At 40.1% G+C, this 12,421-nt stretch overlaps 1 protein-coding gene and 1 pseudogene across 6 annotated transcripts in view; one reads left to right on the top strand and one right to left on the bottom strand.

Moving 5' to 3' along the window:
- Positions 1–12,421, top strand: part of AAK1 (AP2 associated kinase 1) — a 181,693-nt gene that overhangs the window by 41,253 nt on the left and 128,019 nt on the right. The gene's annotated exons all lie outside the window — the stretch shown is intronic.
- Positions 3,938–5,501, bottom strand: LOC111550472 (annotated as a pseudogene).

The raw sequence follows: 12,421 nt of genomic DNA, 5'->3' as shown, positions 1-12,421 counted from the left end.
TGGTATTAGGGCTGTACTTAACTTGCTCCATAAAATGAATGAGGAAGCCTTTCATATTTTTCTGTTGCTTTTTAAAAATTTGAAATAATAAATACCATCTTTTTTTAGTGAGCTTAGTTTGTGTGAGGCACAATGATTGGAACCCAGATCTGCACAGCTCCCAAGTCTTTGCTCATCCTGTTTGTCACTGCAGTGCCAAAGGAGGAAGGCCAGCCTCAGAACCCTGAGTGTCTGTGGCCAGGAACGCCTCAGGGGGCTGGACTTTTCACTCCTCTTGTCCTTTTCTTTTCTTAATTAAAAATTTCATTTTGAAATAATTTCAGTTACATAAACAGTAGAAAAATGATATAAAAGATTCCCATATACTCTTCACCCAGATTCACCAATGGTTAATATTTTGCTACATTTGTTTTATCATTCCATCTTTATTCACATATTTTTCTGAGTTACTTAAAAGTCAGCCACATAATATATAATATCCCTTTACAATTATTTACAGTATATACTATAAACATTTTAGTGTATATTTCCTTAAAAAAACAAACTAAATAAAAAACAAAGTATAGATGTCACAATCAGGATATTAACTTTGATATAATCTAATCTGCTTATTCAAATTTTACTAATTGTCCCAGTCATGTCCATTGTAGCAAAAGAAAAACATTTTCCCTCAGTTCAGGATTTAATCTAGGATCAAACATTGTATTTAGTTGTCATGTCTTTTAAATCTCTTTTAATCTGGAACAGCTCCTTAATCTTACGTTGTCTTTCATGACCTTGACATTTTTAGTGTACAGGCCAATTCTACTTTATAGGCTGTTCCTTAGTTTGAGTGATTTTGCTGTTCCCTGTGGTTAGATTTAAGGTATGTGTTTTTGACTGGGATACTGCAATGTTGTGTCTTTCTAGGTGCATCATAACAAGAGGTCCTGATGCCTACTTGTCCCATCACTGATAAACAACCTAAATCATCTAGTTAACTGGGATCTGCCAGGCTTCTCCACTGTTAAGTTACTATTTTTCACTTTGTAATCAGTAAGTATTTTTTAGGGTGATACTTTGTATATGAATCCTGTTCCTTACCAAACTTTCATGTCCTAATGTTAGTGTCCATCCATTTGAAGCAACAAACTGAGACGTGCAAAGTGAATAGACTCTACCCCTTGGAGCTAAAATGAAGCCAAGAGAAAGCAAACCATTTGGTCCATTTAGGCAGATAAGCCAATTTTTTTTTTTTTTTTTTTTTTAACTCACTACCTATGGTCTTTGGGTTTTGTCTTTGCAAAGGTTAACTGAAATCTAGTCATACTCTTGAGAATAGTGATTGGCTGTAGCTTGTAACCCTTGGGCTCCTATTTTGGTCACCTAGAGCTCAAGGTGGGTCCACCCAGTTTATTCTGGTCATAAGTGCCCCTTGGGGCTTTGGCTAATGGCTCTGTTCTATCTTTGGCTCTTTCATCCTTTGTCTTTGCCTCTAAGATGCTGTCAGTTGGAGTCCCAATAAACTGTCTCTATGCTGAATCACCTATAAACAAGCATTGCTTCTGGCTACAGACTCATCTTATCAGACAACTCTCTACTGAGCCCAGTTACACAGCTTATGCTATCAATGCTAAGGCTGCAGTTGTATGAGTCACACAAGTAGTTTTTAATATGTCAGAGAGTTCAGAACTGTGTATAATATGAAGAAATATTAAAAACACCCAGTGGTATACTTGGGCACACTTTAGCTATTGCAGGGTTCCAGACCCCTGCAATAAAGCAAATATCACAGTAAAGCGAGTCACACACATTTTTTGGTTTCCCAGTGCATATAAAAGTTATGTTTACATTGTAGTATAGTCTACTAAGTGTTTTAAGCCTACTAAGTGTTAAGTCTAAAAAATGTACATGCCTGAATTTAAACATACTTTATTGCTAAATAGACTAACAATCATCTGAGCCTTCAGTGAGTCGTAATCTTTTTGCTGGTGGAGGGTCTTGCCTTGATGTTGATAACTGCTGACTGACCAGGGTGGTGGTTGCTGAAAGTTGGGGTGACTGTGACAGTTTCTTAAAATAGGACAACAATGAAGTTTTCCACATCCATTAACTCTTCCTTTCATGAAGAAGAAGAGTTGTCTGGAGTTTTTGATGCTGTTTGATAGCACTTTACCCACAGTAGCTTCTTTAAAATTGGAGTCATCCCTCCCAAACTCTGCTGCTGCTTTATCAGCTAAGTTGATGTAATTCTAAATCCTTTGTTGTCATTTCAACAGTGTTCACAACATCACAATGAGGAGTAGATTCACCTCAAGAAACCACTTTTTTTGCCATCCATAAGAAGCCACTTCCATCCGTTCAAGTTTGATCATGAGATTGCGACAATTTAGTCACATCTTCAGGTTCCACTTCTAATTCTAGTTCTCTTGCTATTTTCACCACATCTGTAGTTGTTGTTACTTCCTCTGCTGAAGTCTTGAACCCCTCAAAGTCATCCATGAAAGTTGGAATCAGCTTCTTCCAAACTCCTATTAATGTTGGTATTTTGACTTCTCATGAATCATGAATTTTTTTTCCTTTTTCCTTTTTTCCTCTTTATTCACAAACTGATTGTTAGTACAAAAAAACTGATTGTTAGAGACAGATTAAGAATGCAACTTTGATCTTCAGTCTTCTCTTTCCAACTCAATCCTGGAATATTCATAATATTCTAGCCACCGTATTCTCTCCTTTCTTTTTTGTCTTCAAAGTACTTTCCAAAAGGAAACATACTGCATGCATTCTATATTATTCCTAATTTCCAGGTGGAAAAATGAGACAGTGACATCTAAAAACATTGGGGAGGCTGGACCCAGTGGCTCATGCCTGTAATCCTAGCACTTTGGGAGGCCAAGGAAGGAGGATCCCTTGAGCCAGGAGTTCAAGACCAGCCTGGGCAACATAGTGAGACTCTGTCTCCACAAAAAAAAAAATTAGCTGGATGTGGTGGCATACACTTGTAGTTCCAACTATTCAGGAGGCTGAGGTGGGAGGACCGATTGCACCTGGGAGGTCAAGGCTACAATGAGCCGTGATCATACCACTGCACTCCAGCCTGCGTGACAGAGTGAGATCCCGTTTCAAAACAACAACAACAAACACACACACACACACATTGCAGACTATATTTTTAAGAACAAGGCAATAATTCAGGCTTTTTTTGCTTTAATTCTCTCTCTATTACCACAGTAAAATGTTTAACAAAGTCCAAGAGATTACTGACACACAATGACAACCTAAGACTTTACATTAATGGAACTATCAATAATTATCAGTGAAATAACTGGAAAAGCATCAGATGTAAAGAGTGATTTGCTATTCTATTTATATGGTATTGAAACTGTCATAACATTTACAGACCCAGAAAGTGTGAGGTAATATTGAATAATAATTGATAACTCTGAAATAATGCAACATCGTGAAGGACCTTCTAAATGACCAAAAACAGATGAAATTGTGTTTGATATAATTTCAGTGAAGTTTTTTTTCTTACACAGAACTATATATATTTTTAAATTAGTAATCCACATAAGTTATACACAGAATTAAGTGACTAGATTGTTAAATAAAACTCTACATTGCTTTCTTATTATGGACTAATGAGCTTATAATTCACTGTCACTTTTAAGAAATTCTAGTCTATGGACATGTTCAAATTGTTTGGTCTTATTAGTTTCATTAGCAAAAACCACCAATTACTTTATATTTAATTCTTTTGAATATCATCTTTAAAGAGCCTGACTTGAATTTTGTCAAAATAAATCCTACCTTAACCCTCCAGTTTCTAGTTTGTGGGTTCTTCATGAGTTTCAGTTCAGTGTAAGCTAGCACACGGACCTCCCCATGAATTTTCCACAACTTTAACACTTTCCACAAAGTGTCATGTCCGTCTCCAGGCTTTTGGTAGAATGTGAAGTTAATAATGGCGTGTGATGTTCCTTAGCATAATCTACCAAAAAGTGATGATCTCCTTGAAAGAAAAGTCATGGGCTGCAATCACACATCTGAGTTGACAGACATCCACATCAACTCTACATAAAAAGAAAAGGGGTGGGATGTAGCGTCTCACACCTATAATCCCAGCACTTTGGGAGGCTGAGGCAAGTGGATCACTTGAGCTCAGGAGTTTGAGACCAGCCTGGGCAACATAGCAGGACCACAGTCTCAACAAAAAATACAAAAATTATCTGGGTGTGGTGGTGTGCACTGTAGTCCCAGCTACTCGGGAGGCTGAGGTGGGAGGATCACTTGAACCCAGTAGGCAGACGTTGCAGCGAGCTGAAATCACACCACTGCACTCCAGCCTGGGCACTAGAGTGAGAACCTGGAGTATAAATACCCACTTTTAAGAAATTCAAACAGATCCCGACATAAACGTCTTCAAACTTAATGGGTTTTACATGACTCATCATTTATAGATCCTTGGCACCAAACCTCTGGACATTATATAACCCAACATACTGCAGTATGGAGGGAACACCATGAAAGGATACTTCTGGTATAAAATATGGGGGTTTTGGTGAAATCCTCTGTAGGAATAATGGTTACTTAGAGGATAACCTGTGAAACACTTCTCTGGTTTCAGTTTGAAGGATACTTTACTACATTTCAAATACTGATGGAAACATCAGTGTCTGTATTCATGATGTACTTGGCATTGGGGCAAAACTCAGTTACCCACCTGAATACCATAATGGTTTTCAAGGTCATGTTATTATATGTATCCAAAACATCTGGTTGCATTATGTCACCATAAAGAAGGCGTTCACCCTCTAAGCACAGTGCTAACATTTTGTCTTCCCTTTCAGATATAACGTAAGAATCTCTTATCTCCACCAACATTTTTTTTTCATCTCAAGTAACTCCAGTGGCCTGCGTGGCTTTCATATTTGAGGGATGGGGGTTACTGGGATGACGAGAAATGGTTGGTTGGTTGGTTGGTTGATTTTGAGACAGGATCTCACTCTGTCACCCAGGCTGGAATACAGTGTGGCATGATCATGGCTCACTGCAGCCTTGACCTTCTGGGCTCAAGTGATCCTCCCAGCGAGTAGCTGGGACTAGTGGCGCATGCCACCATGCCTGGCTGTTTAAAAAAAAAAAAAATTTTTTTTTTTTTTGGTAGAGATGGAATCTCCCTCTGTTGCCCAGACTGGTGTCGAACTCCTGAGTTCAAGTGATCCTCCTGCCTTAACCTCCCAAAGTGTTGGGATTACAGGCATGAGCCATTGCACTGGGTACAGAAATGGGTTTTGATGAGAGCAGTTTGAATGCTCTCAAAATGCAAAGCGAAGGTATTGTCTGTAAATTGTCTCATACTCCAGAAGCACATCCAGTTTACATGTTCTGTCACATTGTAGTGGAGGAAGGCTGAGGTAACACATCACAAGGAAACTCAGGAGCAATAGCAACAGGAGATCCCATGTGAGGGATCCTTGTGACATCCTACTTGGAAGGGCTGTCCAGAGAGCCGGAGCCATCCATAGCAGCTCAGAAGCGTGCGAGCTGCAGGTTCTTCCTCTTGATTAATTTCCTGTCAATGAAATACTTTCAGTTTCACCAGTTGAACATTTAGCAGTATGTAGTTTTCAAAAATAATGCTACCAAAAAACAGAGAATCTCAGATTGGCTTAAAATTCTGCCATATATGCCTTATAAAACACACCTGTAGAATTTCAGATGAGATTAAAGCACTAGCTGAAGTTTTTTGTTGTTTTCTGTATTCCACGCTTTAAGTAAAACACTCAGATTTGCTGTGAACACTATGAAAACAGAAAAAAATAAAATAAAAAGACACCATTTGGTAATATTTCCCTTTGTAGTAGCTTTTCCTAACAAAACAGCCACCTCCTAAACATAGGCCCTGGTAACACCCTCACCTTCTACTCCCCCGCCACCATGGCAAAAACCCCCAGCCACTCCTGTGGGCAGTGGAAGGCAGAGAGTGCACCCTGGGACAATACAAGGTGGCCAACATGGAGCTTCAGCCTGGACTCACCACCACATACCCCAGCATTCTTCCGCATCGCCCACGGCCCCACCAGGCTCCTCCAGCACTCACCTGAGCAGGGAACTGCTAGTCACAGAGGCCCACTCCCTGAGGTTTGGTTGCTCAGCTCCTGCCATGCTCCAGAAAAGCATGAATGGTCCTAGTGATATCTAAGATGGTGAGTCCTTTCCAGAAGGTTTTAAATTTACTTTGCCCAGATCCATCAGAGGAATCTCTTGTCTGTGGCGGCTATTGCCTTATGAAATGTATTTCTTAAATAATAATACTTGAAAGTCAAAATTCCCCAGGCACAGTGGCCCACTGCTGTAATTCCAGCACTTTGGGTGGCTAAGGTGGGCGGATCACCTGAGGTCAGGAGTTCGAGACCAGCCTGGCCAACATAGTGAAATCCTGTCTCTAGTAAAAATACAAAAATTAGCTGGGCGTTGTGGCAGCTGCCTATAATCCCAGCTACTGGGGAGGCTGAGGTGGGGAGAATTGCTTGCAGCCGGGAGGCCGAGGTCTCAGTGAGCCAAGACTATGCCACTGTACTCCAGCCTGTACAACAGAGTGAGACTTTGTGTCAAAAAAAAAAAAAAAAAAAGAAAAGAAAAGAAAGTCAAAATTACTCCTTGATCCATGAGCTACAGCGTGTACAGAATGTATGTTGTGTTAGCAGGTATGAAAACATTAATCTCCTTGTGCATCTCCATCAGAGCTCTTGGATGACTAGGTACATTGTCAAGGAGCAGTAATGTTTTGCAAGGAATTTTTTGTTCCTGAGTAGTAAGTCTACAGTGGGCTTAAATTATTCAGTTAACCATTCTGTAAACAGATGTGCTGTCATCCAGGCCTTGTTGTTCCATTTGTAGAGCACAGGCAGAATAGATTTAGCATAACTTTTAAGTGCCCTAGGATTTTCAGACTGGCCAATGAGCATCGGCTTTAACCTAAAGTCACCAGGTGCATTAGTTCCTAACAAGAGCGTCAGCCTGACCTTCTCAGGTTTGAAGCCAGGCACTGACTTCTCCTCTCTAGCTATGAAAGTCTTAGATGGCATCTTCTTTCAATTTAAGGCTTTTCATCTCTGTTGAGAATCTGTTGTTTAGTGAAGCCATCTTCATCAATGGTCTTATCTAGATCTTATAGTTAACTTGCTACAACTACATCAGCATTTGCTGCCCCACCTTGCACTTCTATGTAATAGAGATGACTTCTTGCCTTAAATCTCATTAACCAACCTCTGCTGGCTTCAGACTTCTTCTGGAGCTTCCTTACCTCCTCAGCCTTCATAGAATTGAAGAGAGTTAGTAGTGCCTAGCTCTAGATTAGACTTTGGCTTAAGGGAATGTTTTGGCTGGTTCGATCTTGTATCCAGCACACTAAAACTTTATCCATATCATTCATGTAGCCCTTCAAATTTCCTTCAAGAGGCTGGGTATGGTGGCTCACGCCTATAATCCCAACACTTTGGGAGGCCAAAGTGGATTGATCATTTGAGGTCAGGAGTTTGAGACTAGCCTAGCCAACTTGGTGAAACCCCGTCTCTACTAAAAATACAAAAATAACTAGCCAGGTGTGGTGGTGCGTGCCTGTAATCCCAGCTACTCAGGAGGCTGAGGCAGGAGAATCGCTTGAACCCAGGAAGCAGAGGTTGCAGTGAGCCAAGGTCACACCACTGCACTCCAGCCTGGGCAACAGAGTGAAACTCCATCTCAAAAACGAACAAAACAAAAAGAAACAAAATCTTAACTTTTTCCATGCTGATAGTGCTCACGCAAACATGGTGAACATTCCTAAAACCCGCTGGACTTTTGTAAGAAGTGTGGCAAGCACCAACCCCACAAAGTGACACAGTAAAGAAGGGCAAGGATTCTCTGTATGCCCAGGGAAAGCGGCATTATTACAGGAAGCACAGTGCTATGGTGGGCAAACTAAGCCGATTTTCTGGAAAAAGGCTAAAACTACAAAGAAGATTGTGCTAAGGCTTGAGTGTGTTGAGCCCAACTGCAGATCTGAGAGAATGCTGGCTATTAAAAGAGGCAAGCATTCTAAACTGGGAGGAGATAAGAAGAGAAAGGGCTAAGTGGTCCAGTTCTAAGTGTTACCTTTTCTTTTTTCTTTCTTTTTTTTTTTTTTTTGGAGACGGAGTCTCGCTCTGTCGCCCAGTCTGGGGTGCAGTGGCCGGATCTCGGCTCACTGCAAGCTCCGCCTCCCGGGTTTAGGCCATTCTCCTGCCTTAGCCTTCCGAGTAGCTGGGACTACAGGCGCCGGCCACCTCGCCCGGCTAGTTTTTTGTATTTTTTAGTAGAGACGGGGTTTCACCGTGTTAGCCAGGATGGTCTCGATCTCCTGACCTCGTGATCTGCCTGTCTCGGCCTCCCAAAGTGCTGGGATTACAGGCTTGAGCCACCGCGCCCGGCCTACCTTTTCTTTTATTATGAAGACAATAAAATCTTGAGTTTATATTCACTTAGAAAAAATTCCTTCAAGAACATTTTCTTTGCATTCACAACCTGGCTTACTGTTTGGTACAAGAGGCCTCACTTTCGGCCTGTGGTAATTAGACATAGTAGTGTTCTATTTCTTCAACAGCCACATTCCTGGCAGTAGTAACCATGAAAACATGGCTCTCTGCTATGCTGTTACCACACACCTCTGTCATGTGGTTAAGTATAAAGCACTGAATTGCAAATCATTTATTTTGAAATTCATTCATATAAATAAACAAGTAAGTTCAAAGTTATCCTCATGATAACATGACTGTCCTTCAAATTTCGATAAGTTTTCTTGAGTTGCAAAGAATTACGTGGAGGTACAGCTCTTGCCCTAAGGGACTACATACAGTCCACAGGATCCTCCTGCTTGAACTAAAGCCCTTACGTGGGCGCCAGATGTCCATGGGCATATGTCTTATTTTTGAATGTCTTTGGATGTATGTGTTACGGTGGAGACAGTTGAACAATTGTGCTAAAACCTTGCTTTGAATTTAGAGATATACCACTACCTCCCCTCCCCTTCCCAAAGAAAAATTTGGGGGCAGTAGAAATTGCTCACAAAAGCCGATTCCAACTTGTACCTTAGGAGAGACTCTGTCCCCTCCCTCAGTCTTTTTTTCTTTCTCATTTTTATTAATGAGTTCTTATACTTTTGATTTACTGTTGAATTAAAAGCAATACATTAAAATGGAGAAGGACACCAACGTGACAGTAGTGAACAATGGCAAGAGCCACTAAGGTCAAAGACAGAAATGTTAAAAGAATTGCAGTCTGGAGCTACCTAATGAGTGAGGGAAGCAGCATCGTATACTCTAGTAGCCTCTGAGGCATCCCAGCATTGAGTGAAAAACGGGTAATAAATGTTTGTAATGATTTCTCCAGTTAACTAGAAAAGGTGGAATTTTATCCAGTATGCAGTTTGGAGCATTGAGATGTAAATAGTAGCTTATCTTGAAAACTTTTACTGCAACTAATTCACATTAATTGTAAATATTTAGAAACATGAAAGAAAAAACATATAAAACTGCTCATATCACCCATAGATTTAATTACTTGTAACACGTTGGTATGGTATTTAGCTCTTCAGCCCTTTTCTATGTATAAAGATAGTATATAATAAGATATATTTGCATATTACATAAAATACATGTTATATAATATATATACCAAATTTATGTGTGAGAACATGAAGCCTGCTTTTTTATTTAAAAAAAATTTACTTGGGTAAAAAGACACAATAAAAAGTATACCCTCTTAACTATTTTGTAAAGCCTGTTTTTTAAAACTCAATAATATGTTGTGAACATTTTTCCATATCACTGAGTATAGATGTTTATTTTAAGGCTGCATGGATATACCATAATCTAGTTAGTCAATTTCCTAGTGCTAAATATTTAGATTTCCAACTTTGGTTATTAACACTGCATAAAGCATCTTTAAATATACGTACTTCTATATTTCATCAGAGTCCCAAAATAATTGTTGGATCAATGGATGTCTACTTTCTGAATGCTTCCAATGTATATTATCAAAGCACACTTCTGTTTCACTATACTCTTGCCAATATTTGATGTTATAATTTAAATTAATGTTTATGTAATTTAGTCTTTAATACTAAAAATGCAAACAGCAGTAGAAACTAAAGTCAATGAGAAAATTCATTTTAGGGAATGTGATGCATAAAGTTATTCAGGCTTATAAACTAGCAAACCACTGGTTCTGTAAGAGAAGAACTTAACACAGTAACTCTTCAGTACACAGGCATGATGAGCCTTAAGATACTCACTTGTTCATGGAGTGTACAAAATTCATGTAAGTCTTCATGAATGTGAAGAAATGCCTCATAATCTGAAGAAGAGATGTTAAATGAATCCAATTATCATAAGCCAAATCTGTGAATCTAGGGTAGAACTGTCAATCTCAGGGTAGAACTTTATTGAATTTTGTGTAACATTTTTGATGTTGAAACTGTTTTTCAGTTGCCGCTAACTTTGTGGGTTTTGTTTTATTTGCCACAGAGAAGTTTCACATTTTAATGAGGAAGAAATGAATCAAATTTTTGGTTACTCTTTTCATGTTATGTTTATAGAAAACCGTCTCTACCTCCAAAGTTATAGTACAGTTGTAATTTTCTTTTAGTAGTTTTACAGTTTTATTTTCGACACTTAAATCAGAAGTTGCAAACATTTTTATTAAATAGACCGCTGTTGTGAGGGACTGTCCTGTGCATTACTAGGTTATGGGCATCCCTTGACCTCTGCCCACTTGATGCCAGCAGCACCCCTTGTCTCCCCAGTTGTGACAGCCAAAGATGTCTCCAGATATTGCCCCTTGCCCTCTTTGGGTCAAAACTAGCCTCTCTTGAGAAGCAGTGGTATGATAAACCTTAAAGTGGGTTGAGGCAATACCCAATAAGAAACACTGGCAGGACAAGAGACCAGTCATTGGCTGAATGGAATACTCAAGTAGACCATTTCTTGAAGATTGTATTCTAGTCTAGACATTGGAGAAACTGGGAATTTGGAGCAGTCTTCCTTTTGTTGCAGTTTTGGATTCCAAACTGCAACAAAAGATCTTGGTTCTTCTTCTTCACTTCCTCATTTGCTCTTATTGACCTCTCTGTGGACTAGAAGAACCAGGAGAGGGTAACTGGGAGTTACTAATAAAAATGTTAGGAAAATTGTCAGCAGATGCCTTGGTGACATCTTGTTCCAACTTTGCAATTTAAGCTCCATTAAACTGGCTGTGGTCTTTGCGGTTTGAAATAGAGAACAGGCCGGGCTCAGTGGCTCACGCCTGTAGTTCCAGCACTTTGGGAGGCTGAGGTGGGCGGATCACGAGGTCAGGAATTCGAGACCAGCCTGACCAAAATGGTGAAACCCCGTCTCTACTAAAAATACGAAAATTAGCCAGGCGTGGTGGTGTGCACCTGTAATCCCAGCTACTCAGGAGGCTGAGGCAGGAGAATCGCTTGAACCTAGGAAGCAGAGGTTGCAGCGAGCTGAGATCACGCCATTGCACTGCAGCCTGGGTGACAAAATATATATATATATATATGTAAAGTTGGTTAAACCAACCCCCTTGGCTCCAGAATAAAGTGATTTATGAGTCTTTTATGAAGACTTCATCCTAAAACATAGTCTGATTTCTCTTTCCCTGGTTTACCATGGTTTATAGGAATGATACTTCCATGCCTTGGTGGCATATGGTAAATCTCTTGGGTAGGGTCACAGTGGTGTTGATCAGTAGACTTTACTGGTTTTGACTGATCACCAGTTATTTCATGCTCCTGTTGAGCTTGGGTGCTGAACTGGGTTTCGTTTTCTTCTTTGCTGTTGTGACCTTTTGAATTGAGTTCTTTCTCCACTTTGTGCCTAAATCTCCATATTTCTAAAAGTCATAAAGAGTGATTGTGGTGATATTTATTTATTTATTTATTTATTTATTTTATTTTATTTATTTATTTTTTTTTGAGGCGGAGTCTTGCTCTGTCACCCGGACTGGAGTGCAGTGGCCGGATCTCAGCTCACTGCAAGCTCCGCCTCCCGGGTTTACGCCATTCTCCTGCCTCAGCCTCCCGAGTAGCTGAGACTACAGGCGCCCGCCACCTCACCCAGCTAGTTTTTGTATTTTTAGTAGAGACGGGGTTTCACCGTGTTAGCCAGGATGGTCTCGATCTCCTGACCTCATGATCCGCCCGTCTCGGCCTCCCAAAGTGCTGGGATTACAGGCTTGAGCCACCGCGCCCGGCCTGGTGATATTTATAATGTTAACTCCTTAACTGTAGATATTCTAACTACAGTTTAAATAAATGCTCCATGCAATATGGACCTAGAAAAGAGATTTGCCTCTTCCAATCTTACGAGTCTTTCAGAAATCATCTGAAATCTATTCCCCAAAACACTTTCCCTAC

Source organism: Piliocolobus tephrosceles, chromosome 15, assembly GCF_002776525.5.
Source record: "Piliocolobus tephrosceles isolate RC106 chromosome 15, ASM277652v3, whole genome shotgun sequence".
Lineage (NCBI taxonomy): Eukaryota > Metazoa > Chordata > Mammalia > Primates > Cercopithecidae > Piliocolobus > Piliocolobus tephrosceles.
This window is presented reverse-complemented; position numbering and strand designations above follow the sequence as displayed.